Below are 12,225 nucleotides of genomic sequence, written 5' to 3'. Positions count from 1 at the left end.
ACGCCTGCACGCTCTGTTTGCACAGTCCCCCCCCCCTCCGCGCAGCCAGCTGCCTGTCATCTTATTAGTTTCAGTGCATCTCGATCTGCAAATGTTACTCAATCCATGTTCTTTTTAATGCATAAAGCTATTTGGACCCCTATAAGATCTTACCTGTCAATAATAATAAATTATTTGTTTACATTTGTATCCCACATTTTCCCCCTTTGCAGGCTCAATGTGGCTTACATATACCGTTAACGGCGTTAGCCGGTTACGGTTTGGACAAATACATAGTATGAATGAGTACAAAGTGATATTGCGTTATAATGAGGTATATGTATGGTGGGGAACTTAGAGGGGGAAAATGCTGTTCTTCTTGTGTCAAAGAATTGGGTTCCCTGAAATATCTTTTAATTGAATGTCTCCACCTTCAGACGTATTGGTCCTCAATCTGGGATACCATTCTTAAAATCCTTCCTATAAAGTGTGATTTACAGTTTGACTATGTTATATGAAATCTCTTTGTTTTTAAGATTTGTTAACACAATCTGAATGCACTTTACTGGATTCCTTAATATCTCTTGCTCAAACTTATTTTAATTTTGTGGAAGAATGTATCTAATATTCATTATAATCAAATAAATTTGAAGCATATCTAGCAAAGAAATCCAATGATACATAAATTCAACGATAAATGGTTCCCTGTATCTTCTTTTATTCAGGATACTGCCTGACTATATTTTATAGGTAATGTGTATCACAATGTCAAGGCTTTCAGGGCTAAGGGTGCGTTAGCATTTTTAACGCATGTAAATGGTTTATGCGCATTAAACGCTAACATGCCCACAGGAATGTATAGGTGCATTATTGTTTTAACACACCTTAAATTTACAGGCACGTTAAAAACGCTAACACACCTTAGTAAACGTACCCCTCAGTTTGCAGTTTTGTTTTGCAGGTTCTTGTTTTTCCTTTGTATTTGCAAAATCTTTGAATAAATAAACTTAGACTTTAAAAAAAGGGGGGGTTAGATCAAGGAGATTCAGTAGACAGGAGTGGAAGTGAGCCTATCTAGTCCACTGTAAGCAAGGAAGACAATTTGGTTAATCTCTGTTTCCACTCCCTCTTGCAGCAGTCATTGTCATACACTTAAAAACAAAGCAAGCAAACCTATGAGCTGCTGCATCCATTTTTATTTTTATTTAGATTTTGCTCACACACTTTTTCAGTAGTAGCTTGCCTTAAGGTGAGTACATTCAGGTACACTGGATATTTCTCAGTCCAGGAGGGCTCCCAATCTAAGTTTGTACCTGAGGCAATGGAGGGTTAAGTGACTTGCCCAGGATCACAACGATCACGTAGCCTTTCTTTATTGTTGGTCCATCTGTAACAAGTCTAAAGCTGTTTCTGTTGGATAGGCAGTGCCTTAAAAAGTGGAGGAGAACAGTAATAACAAATATCAATAAAACAGCTTAAAAAAATTATTGTAGCTAGGAGAATCAGCAACTATAAATTCTGTAGTTTGTGCTCATTTTTCTTCACTGTTCTATACAATACAGATGGCCAGATATCAGTGAGGATATCGTTTCCTGATGGGTTCATCTTAACTGTGTGTAATCTGTCTTGGGAAGCGTGGTGTTATAAAGATGATGGATATATTGTAATTAAATGGAAGTAGAATTAAACTTTCCTTTCATTGGGCACATGGAATCACATCTTCATCTGTTTTGTAGAAGCTTACCTTTTAGATACACAAATGGATTATTCTGTTGCAGTGGCGTAGCCAGACCTGACATTTTGGCTGGGCCCAGAGCTAATATGGGTGGGCACTATATATATAGTCTGGGACCAAAGAAATATATATATATATATACAGTGCAATCCACTTAAGTGCAAGGGTCTGGGACCAAAGAAATGCATGCAGTTAACCAGAGCATGTACTTAACCATTGTGACCCAAAGAAGCTTGACATCTGATAAACATATGTACAGTACTGTTTATTATTATAGTACAGTATACAGTCTCAGTTAACTGACAATAGGCTGGCTTGAAGTAATCAGTTATAGTCCTCTGTACACTCGTGGGTCTGTGAGTTCCATAGACTACGTCTGCCAGACGGTAAAAACTGTCATAGCATTGACATCCAGTGGCCTCCAGATAGGCCACACGGTGTTGAGACTCTCCAGTGCTCTTGCAAAAGTGACAGGAGGAGGTTGTTGAATTTCATCAGCATGTGCCCGCTGCTCATTTCTTCATCTGTTCCATCATCAGCCATTGTTGCCTGCATGTAAGAGCATCTCAACATCAGTGCTGTCTTCAGCTGTTTATAGATCGTAATCAACAGCTACGTAGTGATGGAACGCCTCTTCAGTAAAACTGGCTGGGATGTCAATACCTCTTCATCTGACGCGTTTGCAACAGCTGCCCTGCTTCATCCCTCTCCACATCCTTAACAAAGCTTGCCGCTGTAGCAGTTCACAATGGTGCCCGTGTAACATGATTCCAGGCTTCTGTCTGCATATGTAGAGAATCCAACAGTGATAGATTACGAGACAGTTCAACAGCACGTTTATCCTTCCCAGTCTGGTCATCCATAACGCTCATCAGATGACGTAGAACAAGAGCCGATAATGTTATTGAAATGGCTATTATGCCCTGATCTAGAGGTTATATCAGAGAGGTAGTGTTTGGTGGCAGGAAGACCACCTTGACATTAGACAGTCTGACATCATCCTGTGTGCAGCACAGTACATAAGTAATGCCACTGGGAAAAGACCAAGGGTCCATCGAGCCCAGCATCCTGTCCATGACAGCGGCCAATCCAGGCCAAGGGCACCTGGCAAGCTTCCCAAACGTACAAATATCTATACATGTTATTCCCGGAATTGGGATTTTTCCCAAGTCCATTTAGTAAGGTTTATGGACTTATCCTTTAGGAAACCGTCTAACCCCCCTTTTTAAACTCTGCCAAGCTAACCGCCTTCACCATGTTCTCGGCGGCACGAATTCCAGAGTTTAATTACGCGTTGGGTGAAGAAACATTTTCTCCGATTTGTTTTAAATTTACTACACTGTATTTAATCGCATGCCCCTAGTCCTAGTATTTTTGGAAAGCGTGAACAGACGCTTCACATCCACCTGTTCCACTCATTATTTTATATATACCTCTATCATGTCTCCCCTCAGCCGTCTCTTCTCCAAGCTGAAAAGCCATAGCCTCCTTAGTCTTTTTTTCATAGGGAAGTTGTCCCATCCCCGCTATTATTTTCGTCGCCCTTCGCTGCACCTTTTCCAATTCCACTATATCTTTCTTGAGATGCTGACCAGAATTGAACACAATACTCAAGGTGCGGTCGCACCATGGAGTGATATAATGGCATTATAACATCCTCACACCTGTTCCATACCTTTCCTAATACCCAACATTCTATTCGCTTTTCGAGCCGCAGCAGCACACTGAGCAGAAGGTTTCAGTGTATTATCGACGACGACACCTAGATCCCTTTATAAGTACATAAGTACATAAGTAGTGCCATACTGGGAAAGACCAAAGGTCCATCTAGCCCAGCATCCTGTCACCGACAGTGGCCAATCCAGGTCAAGGGCACCTGGCACGCTCCCCAAACGTAAAAACATTCCAGACAAGTTATACCTAAAAATGCGGAATTTTTCCAAGTCCATTTAATAGCGGTCTATGGACTTGTCCTTTAGGAATCTATCTAACCCCTTTTTAAACTCCGTCAAGCTAACCGCCCGTACCACGTTCTCCGGCAACGAATTCCAGAGTCTAATTACACGTTGGGTGAAGAAAAATTTTCTCCGATTCGTTTTAAATTTACCACACTGTAGCTTCAACTCATGCCCTCTAGTCCTAGTATTTTTGGATAGCGTGAACAGTCGCTTCACATCCACCCGATCCATTCCACTCATTATTTTATACACTTCTATCATATCTCCCTCAGCCGTCTCTTCTCCAAGCTGAAAAGCCCTAGCCTTCTCAGCCTCTCTTCATAGGAAAGTCGTCCCATCCCCACTATCATTTTCGTCGCCCTTCGCTGTACCTTTTCCAATTCTACTATATCTTTTTTGAGATACGGAGACCATTGCTGAACACATAAAACAAATATAACTACCAACAAATCATATAATGAAAAAAAGGGTGCGGTCGGCACCATGGAGCGATACAACGGCATTATAACATCCGCACACTGGTCTCCATACCCTTCCTAATAACACCCAACATTCTATTCGCTTCCTAGCCGCAGCAGCACACTGAGCAGAAGGTTTCAGCGTATCATCGACGACGACACCCAGATCCCTTTCTTGATCCGTAACTCCTAACGCGGAACCTTGCAAGACGTAGCTATAATTCGGGTTCCTCTTACCCACATGCATCACTTTGCACTTGTCAACATTGAACTTCATCTGCCACTTGCACGCCCATTCTCCCAGTCTCGCAAGGTCCTCCTGTAATCGTTCACATTCCTCCTGCGACTTGACGACCCTGAATAATTTTGTGTCATCGGCGAATTTAATTACCTCACTAGTTATTCCCATCTCTAGGTCATTTATAAATACATTAAAAAGCAACGGACCCAGCACAGACCCCTGCGGGACCCCACTAACTACCCTCCTCCACTGAGAATACTGGCCACGCAATCCTACTCTCTGCTTCCTATCTTTCAACCAGTTCTTAATCCATAATAATACCCTACCTCCGATTCCATGACTCTGCAATTTCTTCAGGAGTCTTTCGTGCGGCACTTTGTCAAACGCCTTCTGAAAATCCTATACAATATCAACCGGCTCCCCATTGTCCACATGTTTGCTTACCCCCTCAAAAAAATGCATTAGATTGGTGAGGCAAGACTTCCCTTCACTAATCCGTGCTGACTTTGTCTCATCAGTCCATGTTTTTGTATATGCTCTGCAATTTTATTCTTAATAATAGCCTCCACCATCTTGCCCGGCACCGACGTCAGACTCACCGGTCTATAATTTCCCGGATCTCCTCTGGAACCCTTCTTAAAAATCGGAGTAACATTGGCTACCCTCCAGTCTTCCGGTACTACACTCGATTTTAGGGACAGATTGCATATTTCTAACAGTAGCTCCGCAAGTTCATTTTTTAGTTCTATTAATACTCTGGGATGAATGCCATCAGGTCCCGGTGATTTACTACTCTTCAGCTTGCTGAACTGACCCATTACATCCTCCAAGGTTACAGAGAATTTGTTTAGTTTCTCCGACTCCCCCGCTTCAAATATTCTTTCCGGCACCGGTGTCCCCCCCAAATCCTCCTCGGTGAAGACCGAAGCAAAGAATTCATTTAATTTCTCCGCTACGGCTTTGTCCTCCTTGATCGCCCCTTTAACACCATTTTCGTCCCTTCCTTGGTCCGTAACTCCTAACGTGGAACCTTGCATGACGTAGCTATAATTCAGGTTCTTTTTTCCCACATGCATCACCTTGCACTTGCTCACATTAAACGTCATCTGCCATCTAGCCGCCCATCCCCAGTCTCGTAAGGTCCTTCTGTAATTTTTCACAATCCTGTCGCGAGTTAACGACTTTGAATAACTTTGTGTCATCAGCAAATGTAATTACCTCGCTAGTTACTCCCATCTCTAAATCATTTATAAATATTAAAAGCAGCGGTCCTAGCACAGACCCCTGAGGAACCTCACTAACTACCCTTCTCCATTGTGAATACTGCCCATTTAACCCCACTCTCTGTTTCCTATCCAAAGCTTTTGTGCCTGCATTCTAGTGTCTAACTTCTTTATCCACTGCTTCCAAATTTCACCAGTCATCCACGAATTTGCGTTAGCCTCGTATGACACAGGAAGTCGCTTAACTTTCTTGAAGCAATGGGGCTGTTTGCTCTTTCCAATGACGAGGGGTTCCAACTTCTCACTCCCATCCATATTGCAGCAAAGGAGGATTGTCAGTCGGTCCTTCGATGTTTTACCTCCAGTAGTTTCGGCATGTTTGAATGCAAGTGTTCCACCAGGAATCGCTCACCAGTAGAGACCATTTTTGTCAGCATTGAAAATGTCACGAGGTGCAAACTCGTTCAAGATGGTAGAAAGAACTGAACAACCCAATTTTCAGCACCAAAGTCATCAGCGTCTTGTTTCTCACCATGTTGTTTCTTGAATTTTATGCGTTCCTTCCATCTTTCCAACCATCCAACAGTGGGTTTGAATTCAGTCAGTCCAAAACTTTCTGCTACCTGGTTAGCTTTCTCCATAAGCAGTGGACCACTGACAGGAAACTGTCTGCTCCTGACTCGAGAAAACCACAGAAGAAGAGCATATTCTACCTCCTCAGCTTTTCCCGCATGTTTTCGTTTCCGTTGTGGATTTGTATTGTTTTGCCAGTCTTCCAGAAGCTGGTCTTTCTACTTCAAGACACGTGAAATTTGACTGGGATTAACAACATATTCTTTAGCAATAGATGCTTGACTTTGTTTTCTAATTTTTAATAACTTCTATTCGTTCAGCCAGTGTTTAAAGTCTTACAGTTCCACCGCTGCCGCAACAACGACAACGACCCCAGTGCATGCTCCAACAACATTCTTTCCCCTTATCTGCCTGGGGCAGTTAAAGAGGTGGTAAATTTTAAATCTCAGTTGTCACGCGCCAATTGGCTTTCATATTCCATGCACACACTTATGCGGAGTCTTCCTGCAGAGGAGCAGTCTTGAACCATGCATATAAGCGAATCTTGCACTTATCAGTGGTGCGCTAAAACAAAGTTTGTCCCCATAGAAATTGATGGTGCCAAAAAACGGGACCGAAGTACCGGAGGCACCATCCGACTGTGCACTTAAATGGAGTGCACTGTGTGTGTGTATGTATATATATATATATATATAGGTATGAGTAGTGTTTCTTGGGATACTAACAAAATAATGCCTTAGAATGCACTTTATGATGGATTTCTAAGTATTCTACCCAACAGCTGCCCTGCATCAACATAAACCACATACTTACTGGGTGGGGGATGGGCTCCTCATTGCCTAGGCCAGGGCAAAAGAGATATATTTAATGACTAAATACATCTTTTTTTTGCCCTAGGCAGTGAACAGTCTACCCCACCCCCCCATGGCCCATCCAGAAGCCTACCACCAGACCAGAGCCATCATTATGATTACAAATCAAAACGCTGGCTGGTCCACGATGGTGGGCTTCTGGGTGGGGGGTGGGCTCTTCACTGCCTAGGGCAAAAAAGATATATTTTAATAATTAAATATACATTTTTTGTCCTAGGCACTGGCAGTGAAGTGCTTACCCCACCCAGAAATTCCGAACAATAAATTTTAATAGTGCCCAGCTAGCTTAATTTTTTAAAAATTACATGATCATGTTAAAAAAATTACATGATGATGTAAAAAAATATGTATTTAAAATTTTATTACCTGGTCCTGCAGTGCTGGGCAGCTGCTTGCTGATCCGTATCTCTAACCTTTTCTTGCACTAGTCAACTCCTGGCAGCAGTAAGTGTGGTGCGTGCATGCGTGCAGCTATTTTGACCAGCAATGACGAGCGGGAACGAGGTCTGAGTGCGCGCACGGGTGGGGATATACAACAAAGCATGGACTCAACTCAACAGTAGCATGCAGAGAAGGAAGGATGCACGGTCACCAGAGGTCAAGCTGCGACCTGCAGTGCGACTGCGTGTGTGCCAAGTCTGCCTCTGCTCTGCCTAAAAGGTAGGTGGGTGCATAGGAGCCAACTTTTCAAAATGATTGGAAGTGCTGGACATTTTTTTTTACAGGCAGTGCGTTCTCTCCCCCCCCTTCAAATCCTGTCTGCTGCAGTCTTCACCTGGGCAGTGGCAGCGCCACTCATAGGCTGCCTACAACCTGCACCAGGACTTCTTCCCTGAACAGTCCCACCCCTTAGTCCCCTGTACTGTGCAAATATAAAGAGATACAAATTTCAAAGACATATTTCAATCACTATACTATAGTGTTAACAAATACAAATAAAATGAAAAATGGAAAATATGATAATATAATTTTTATTGGACCTCTTTCCTCAGGTCAGGACAGTATACTGCTGTTATGGTATTCTGTTCTGACACGAGAAAGGAGGTTTGGTCTCCAAACATTAGTCAAAAATGTATTAAAATTAGTCCAATAAAGATATCACCTTACTTCCATTTTCTGTATTTATTAACACAGCTACCACACTATTTATCCTAAACTAAAATAAAATTATTTTTCCTACCTTTGTGGTCTGGCTCTTTACTATTTCTAATTGTGTTGGTCCCAGTCTCTTGTTTCTTATTTCCTCAATCTTAACTCTCCCCCCCCTTTCCATCCAGCGGTCTACCCCCTCTCTTCCCCCTTTCCCCCTTTCCATCCAGCATCTGCCCCTTCTCTTCCCCCTTTCCATCCAGCGTCTACCCCCTCTCTCTCCACTTTCCATCCAGCGTCTGCCCCTCTCTTTCCTCTTTCCATCCAGCATCTATTTTCTCCATCCATGTGTAGTTTTTCTCCTCTTTTCCCTTTCCCTCATCTCTGTCAGTATGCATCTCCTTCCTCTTTCTTCACTCCCCTCCATCCATATGCATCTCCTTCCTCTCTCTCTTCCCTCTCCTCCATCCATGTCCACCATTTTCCTCTCTCCGACCCGCAATCCATGTTCATTCTCACTTCCTCTCTTTCCCTCCCCTCCAACCATGTCCAGCATTTCTCCTCTCTCCCCTCCATCCATGTGCATCTCACTTCCTCTCTTCACTCCATCCATGTCCAGCATTTCTCCTGCCCTCCCCTGCATCCATGACCAGCAACTCTCCTCTTTCCCCTGCCCTTCCCTCCATCCATATCAGCAACTCTCCTCTCTCCCCTGCCCTCCCCATCCATGTCCAGCAACTCTCCTCTCTCCCCTGCCCTCCCCCACCCATGTCCAGCAACTCTCCTCTCTCCCTGCCCTCCCCTGCATCCATATCCAGCAAACTGTCCTCTCTCCCCTGCCTCCCCTGCATCCATGTCCAGCAACTGTCCTCTCTCCTCTGCCCCTCCCCATCCATGTCCAGCAACTGTCCTCTCTCCCCTGCCCTCCATGTCCAGCAACTCTCCTCTCTCCCCTCCCCTGCCCTCCCCTCCATCCATGTCCAGCAACTCTCTTCTCCTCCCCTGCTCTTCCCTCCATCCATGTCCAGCTTCTCTCTCCCCTGCCCTCCATCCATGTCCAGCAACTCTCCTCTCTCCCCTGCCCTCCCCTCCATGTCTAGCGATTTCTCCTCTCTCCCCTCCCTCCCATCCATGTCCAGCAATTCTCCTCTGCCCTCCCCTCCATGTCCAGCGATTTCTCCTCTCCCCTGCCCTCCCCTCCATGTCCAGCAATGCTCCTCTGCCCTCCCCTCTACGTCCAGTGATGCCCCAAACCCTACCTGCCCCTGAGTTCCAGTTCCAACCCCCCCTGCCCAACCTGCCCGCCCTCTTCTCCCTCAACAGCCCTCCTTGCCTTCCTGCAGCCAGCCAGCGCTTAAAACTCATTTTACCTGGCTGACGTCGTGACTGCAAAAGAAGCAGAGTAGAGCAGGCTCGCCTTCAGCCTTCCCCTTCTCTTTCAACGTACTGCCCTTGCAGAAACAGGAAATGAGGGTGGGACGCTGAGAGAGAAGGGGAAGGCTGAAGGTGAGCCTGCTCTACTCTGCTTCTTTTGCAGTCACAAGTCAGGTAAAATGAGTTTTAAGCGCTGGCTGGGCAGTAGGAAAGCAAGGAGGGCTGTTGAGGGAGAAGAGGGCAGGTAGGTCAGGCTGGGGATGTTGGAACCGGAACTTCGGATGACTGACGGCCGGGAAAATATTGGGGATGCTCGAGCACCCAAGGAGTCGGCGCCTATGGGTGGGTGGGACTGGAGATCAGCTGAGCGGGCGGCCACCGCTGGTGCGACGACGCGGTACAAAAGTGATGTGTGCAACCACGCTTGGGTTGGTGGGCCTGAGCCGAAATTGGATGGGCCTGGGCCCGCCCATAGCTATGCCCCTGTTCTGTTTGAGCATGTTTCAGGGACAAGTGGTTTACAAGTCAAAATAATAAAAATATTTTCTGTCAAACAGATCTCTCATTTGCCCCTAATACAGTCCATTGGTTTTCTTATATTTTGTTCTTGTGATGGTTTATACTGTGCCAAAACTGGAAATACAGTGAGACAGAATAATAAAATTAATTAATATCCAAAACTTATTTTTTTATGTTTTAATCATCTATATTAAAAGCAAAACATGTTGGATGATAAGCTTCAAACAGAAGAAAAAAAAAACAGTAAACCATCCAACATGGCACAATAAAAACGTTTACAGAGAACATACCCCAAGAATCCTTTCATATTCCCCTCCCTCCCTTTAAGCCCACCTGTTTCCACCCGCCAAAATAGCACAACAGATGTACAGGACTCAAAGCATTTAATAACAAGCACTGCCTCCACTGTATGCAAATCTCTCTCATGAATATTCATTGTCAATATCCTGACTGCCTTGGGTAACTCTATCCTAACTACCATAAGAGTTATCCTAACTACCATAAGAGGCAAACACGGTTGTATAATTAACATTATAATTTTATTTGTATTTGGGTAATAACTGAGAAAATGCTATTAAAATTATATTACAAAGCATGAAGTTGACTTGGTTAGCTTCTGCTGTATATCCACCAGTAGTAAATAATAATAATAAATATTAAGTGCATTTTTATAATATATCACTGCATTCTTCAAAACAGAAGGCGCAAGTTCCCACAAACCATCTTTCTCTTTTGATCTAGGCACAGGAAAAGAAAAAAAGCTTTCAAATACTCCCTGGTTTCAACCTAATACATGTTAAATGTGGGATATGAATGTCATAAATAAATAAATAGAAACTCTGAATGTTGAGCACCTGATTCTCATAACATGGTCTGTTTTAGTGACAAAAATCTCTGCATGAATATGGCACGTGCTAGGGCAGTGATGGGCAACCTTTTGAGCTTGGTGTGTCAAAATTCGCCAAAAAACCGAGCATAACTCAGGTGGTGTGTCACTTCGAGAAAAAAAACATAATTTCGCGATATTTATAGTTTTAAATAACAAAAATGTATAATTGTAATATATAACTGTATTTAATAAACCAAAAACTAATTATTTAACTTACCTGCCGCTATTTCTAATGGCGGGAAACGGCACCCATGATTTATTCTCCCTTTTTGTTTTCCCTCTCTCATAACGAATTGCTACAAACAAGTAGTGAAAGGAGCATTATAAAAGCAATGAAAAGTGATTTCTTAGCTGGACTGGTATTTTTAGGAACTTCCCAAACAAGTGTGGAGCAGGAGCAGCAGTCAGTGTCCAAGCACAGCTGAGCTAAGGCTGCAACAGGATCACAGAGAGGAAGAAAGCGGCTGCTGACCCGACTTTATTTGTCTGAAGAGAGCAGCAGCTGCCTGAGTTACTCGCAACTCAGCACTCAGGTTCGACATTTAATCACAATTGCCTCGAGCCTCAGGCAGCTTTTTCACCTGGCTGAGCTACAACTGCAGTGAGCTTGATTGGTTGTAGGGAGCCTGTCTGGCGCCTAAAAGGGCACTCCTAATTGGATGATTCTGACGAAGAGGACTGCTGGTTACCAAGGCTGCGAGGTGGGGCGGAGCAGGGGGGTTCCGACTCGGAGGGGGGTTCTGAAGCTGCGATAAGACCACCAACGCCCCTGTCGCCCCTGCCTAAGACCGGCCCTGGCAGTAAGAGCAGGTAGGCTGGGTTCTATTTGCTGCCGGCTTTCAACTCGCGTCATCCAAAATGGCTACGGGTGTCAGTGCTGACACGGTTGTCATAGGTTCGCCATCAGGGTGCTAGGGTGTCCCTGTAACCGTAACCAGCCCCCCTCCAACTGATCACTGATTAAGATTTATAACAAATTACTACTCTACCTATGGAAAGTTATTCCGTTATTATACTTCCTCTGTGTACATCCGTATGCGGCACAAGCTGGCAGTGCCGTTTAAAAATATAAATGAGATTAAATAAAAATGCTACCAACAATAAAGAACGAAAGGTTAATGCAGCAGCTCATTGCTTTGATTGCTTTGTTTTGAGTGAACGGGGATGACAGCTGCGCTGGGAAGAGGAAGCTTAGACTGACCCAATTGGTTTCAGCGTTCTGACGTCACTTCATCTCCTGTCTATTAAACCTCCTTAAGGTAAACCTCCTTGCAACGATGATGACCTCACCAACAACGAGAGAAGCTATTGGAGC

This window comes from Microcaecilia unicolor, chromosome 11 (genome assembly GCF_901765095.1).
Source record: "Microcaecilia unicolor chromosome 11, aMicUni1.1, whole genome shotgun sequence".
In the NCBI taxonomy this organism is placed as follows: Eukaryota; Metazoa; Chordata; class Amphibia; order Gymnophiona; family Siphonopidae; genus Microcaecilia; species Microcaecilia unicolor.
This window is presented reverse-complemented; position numbering follows the sequence as displayed.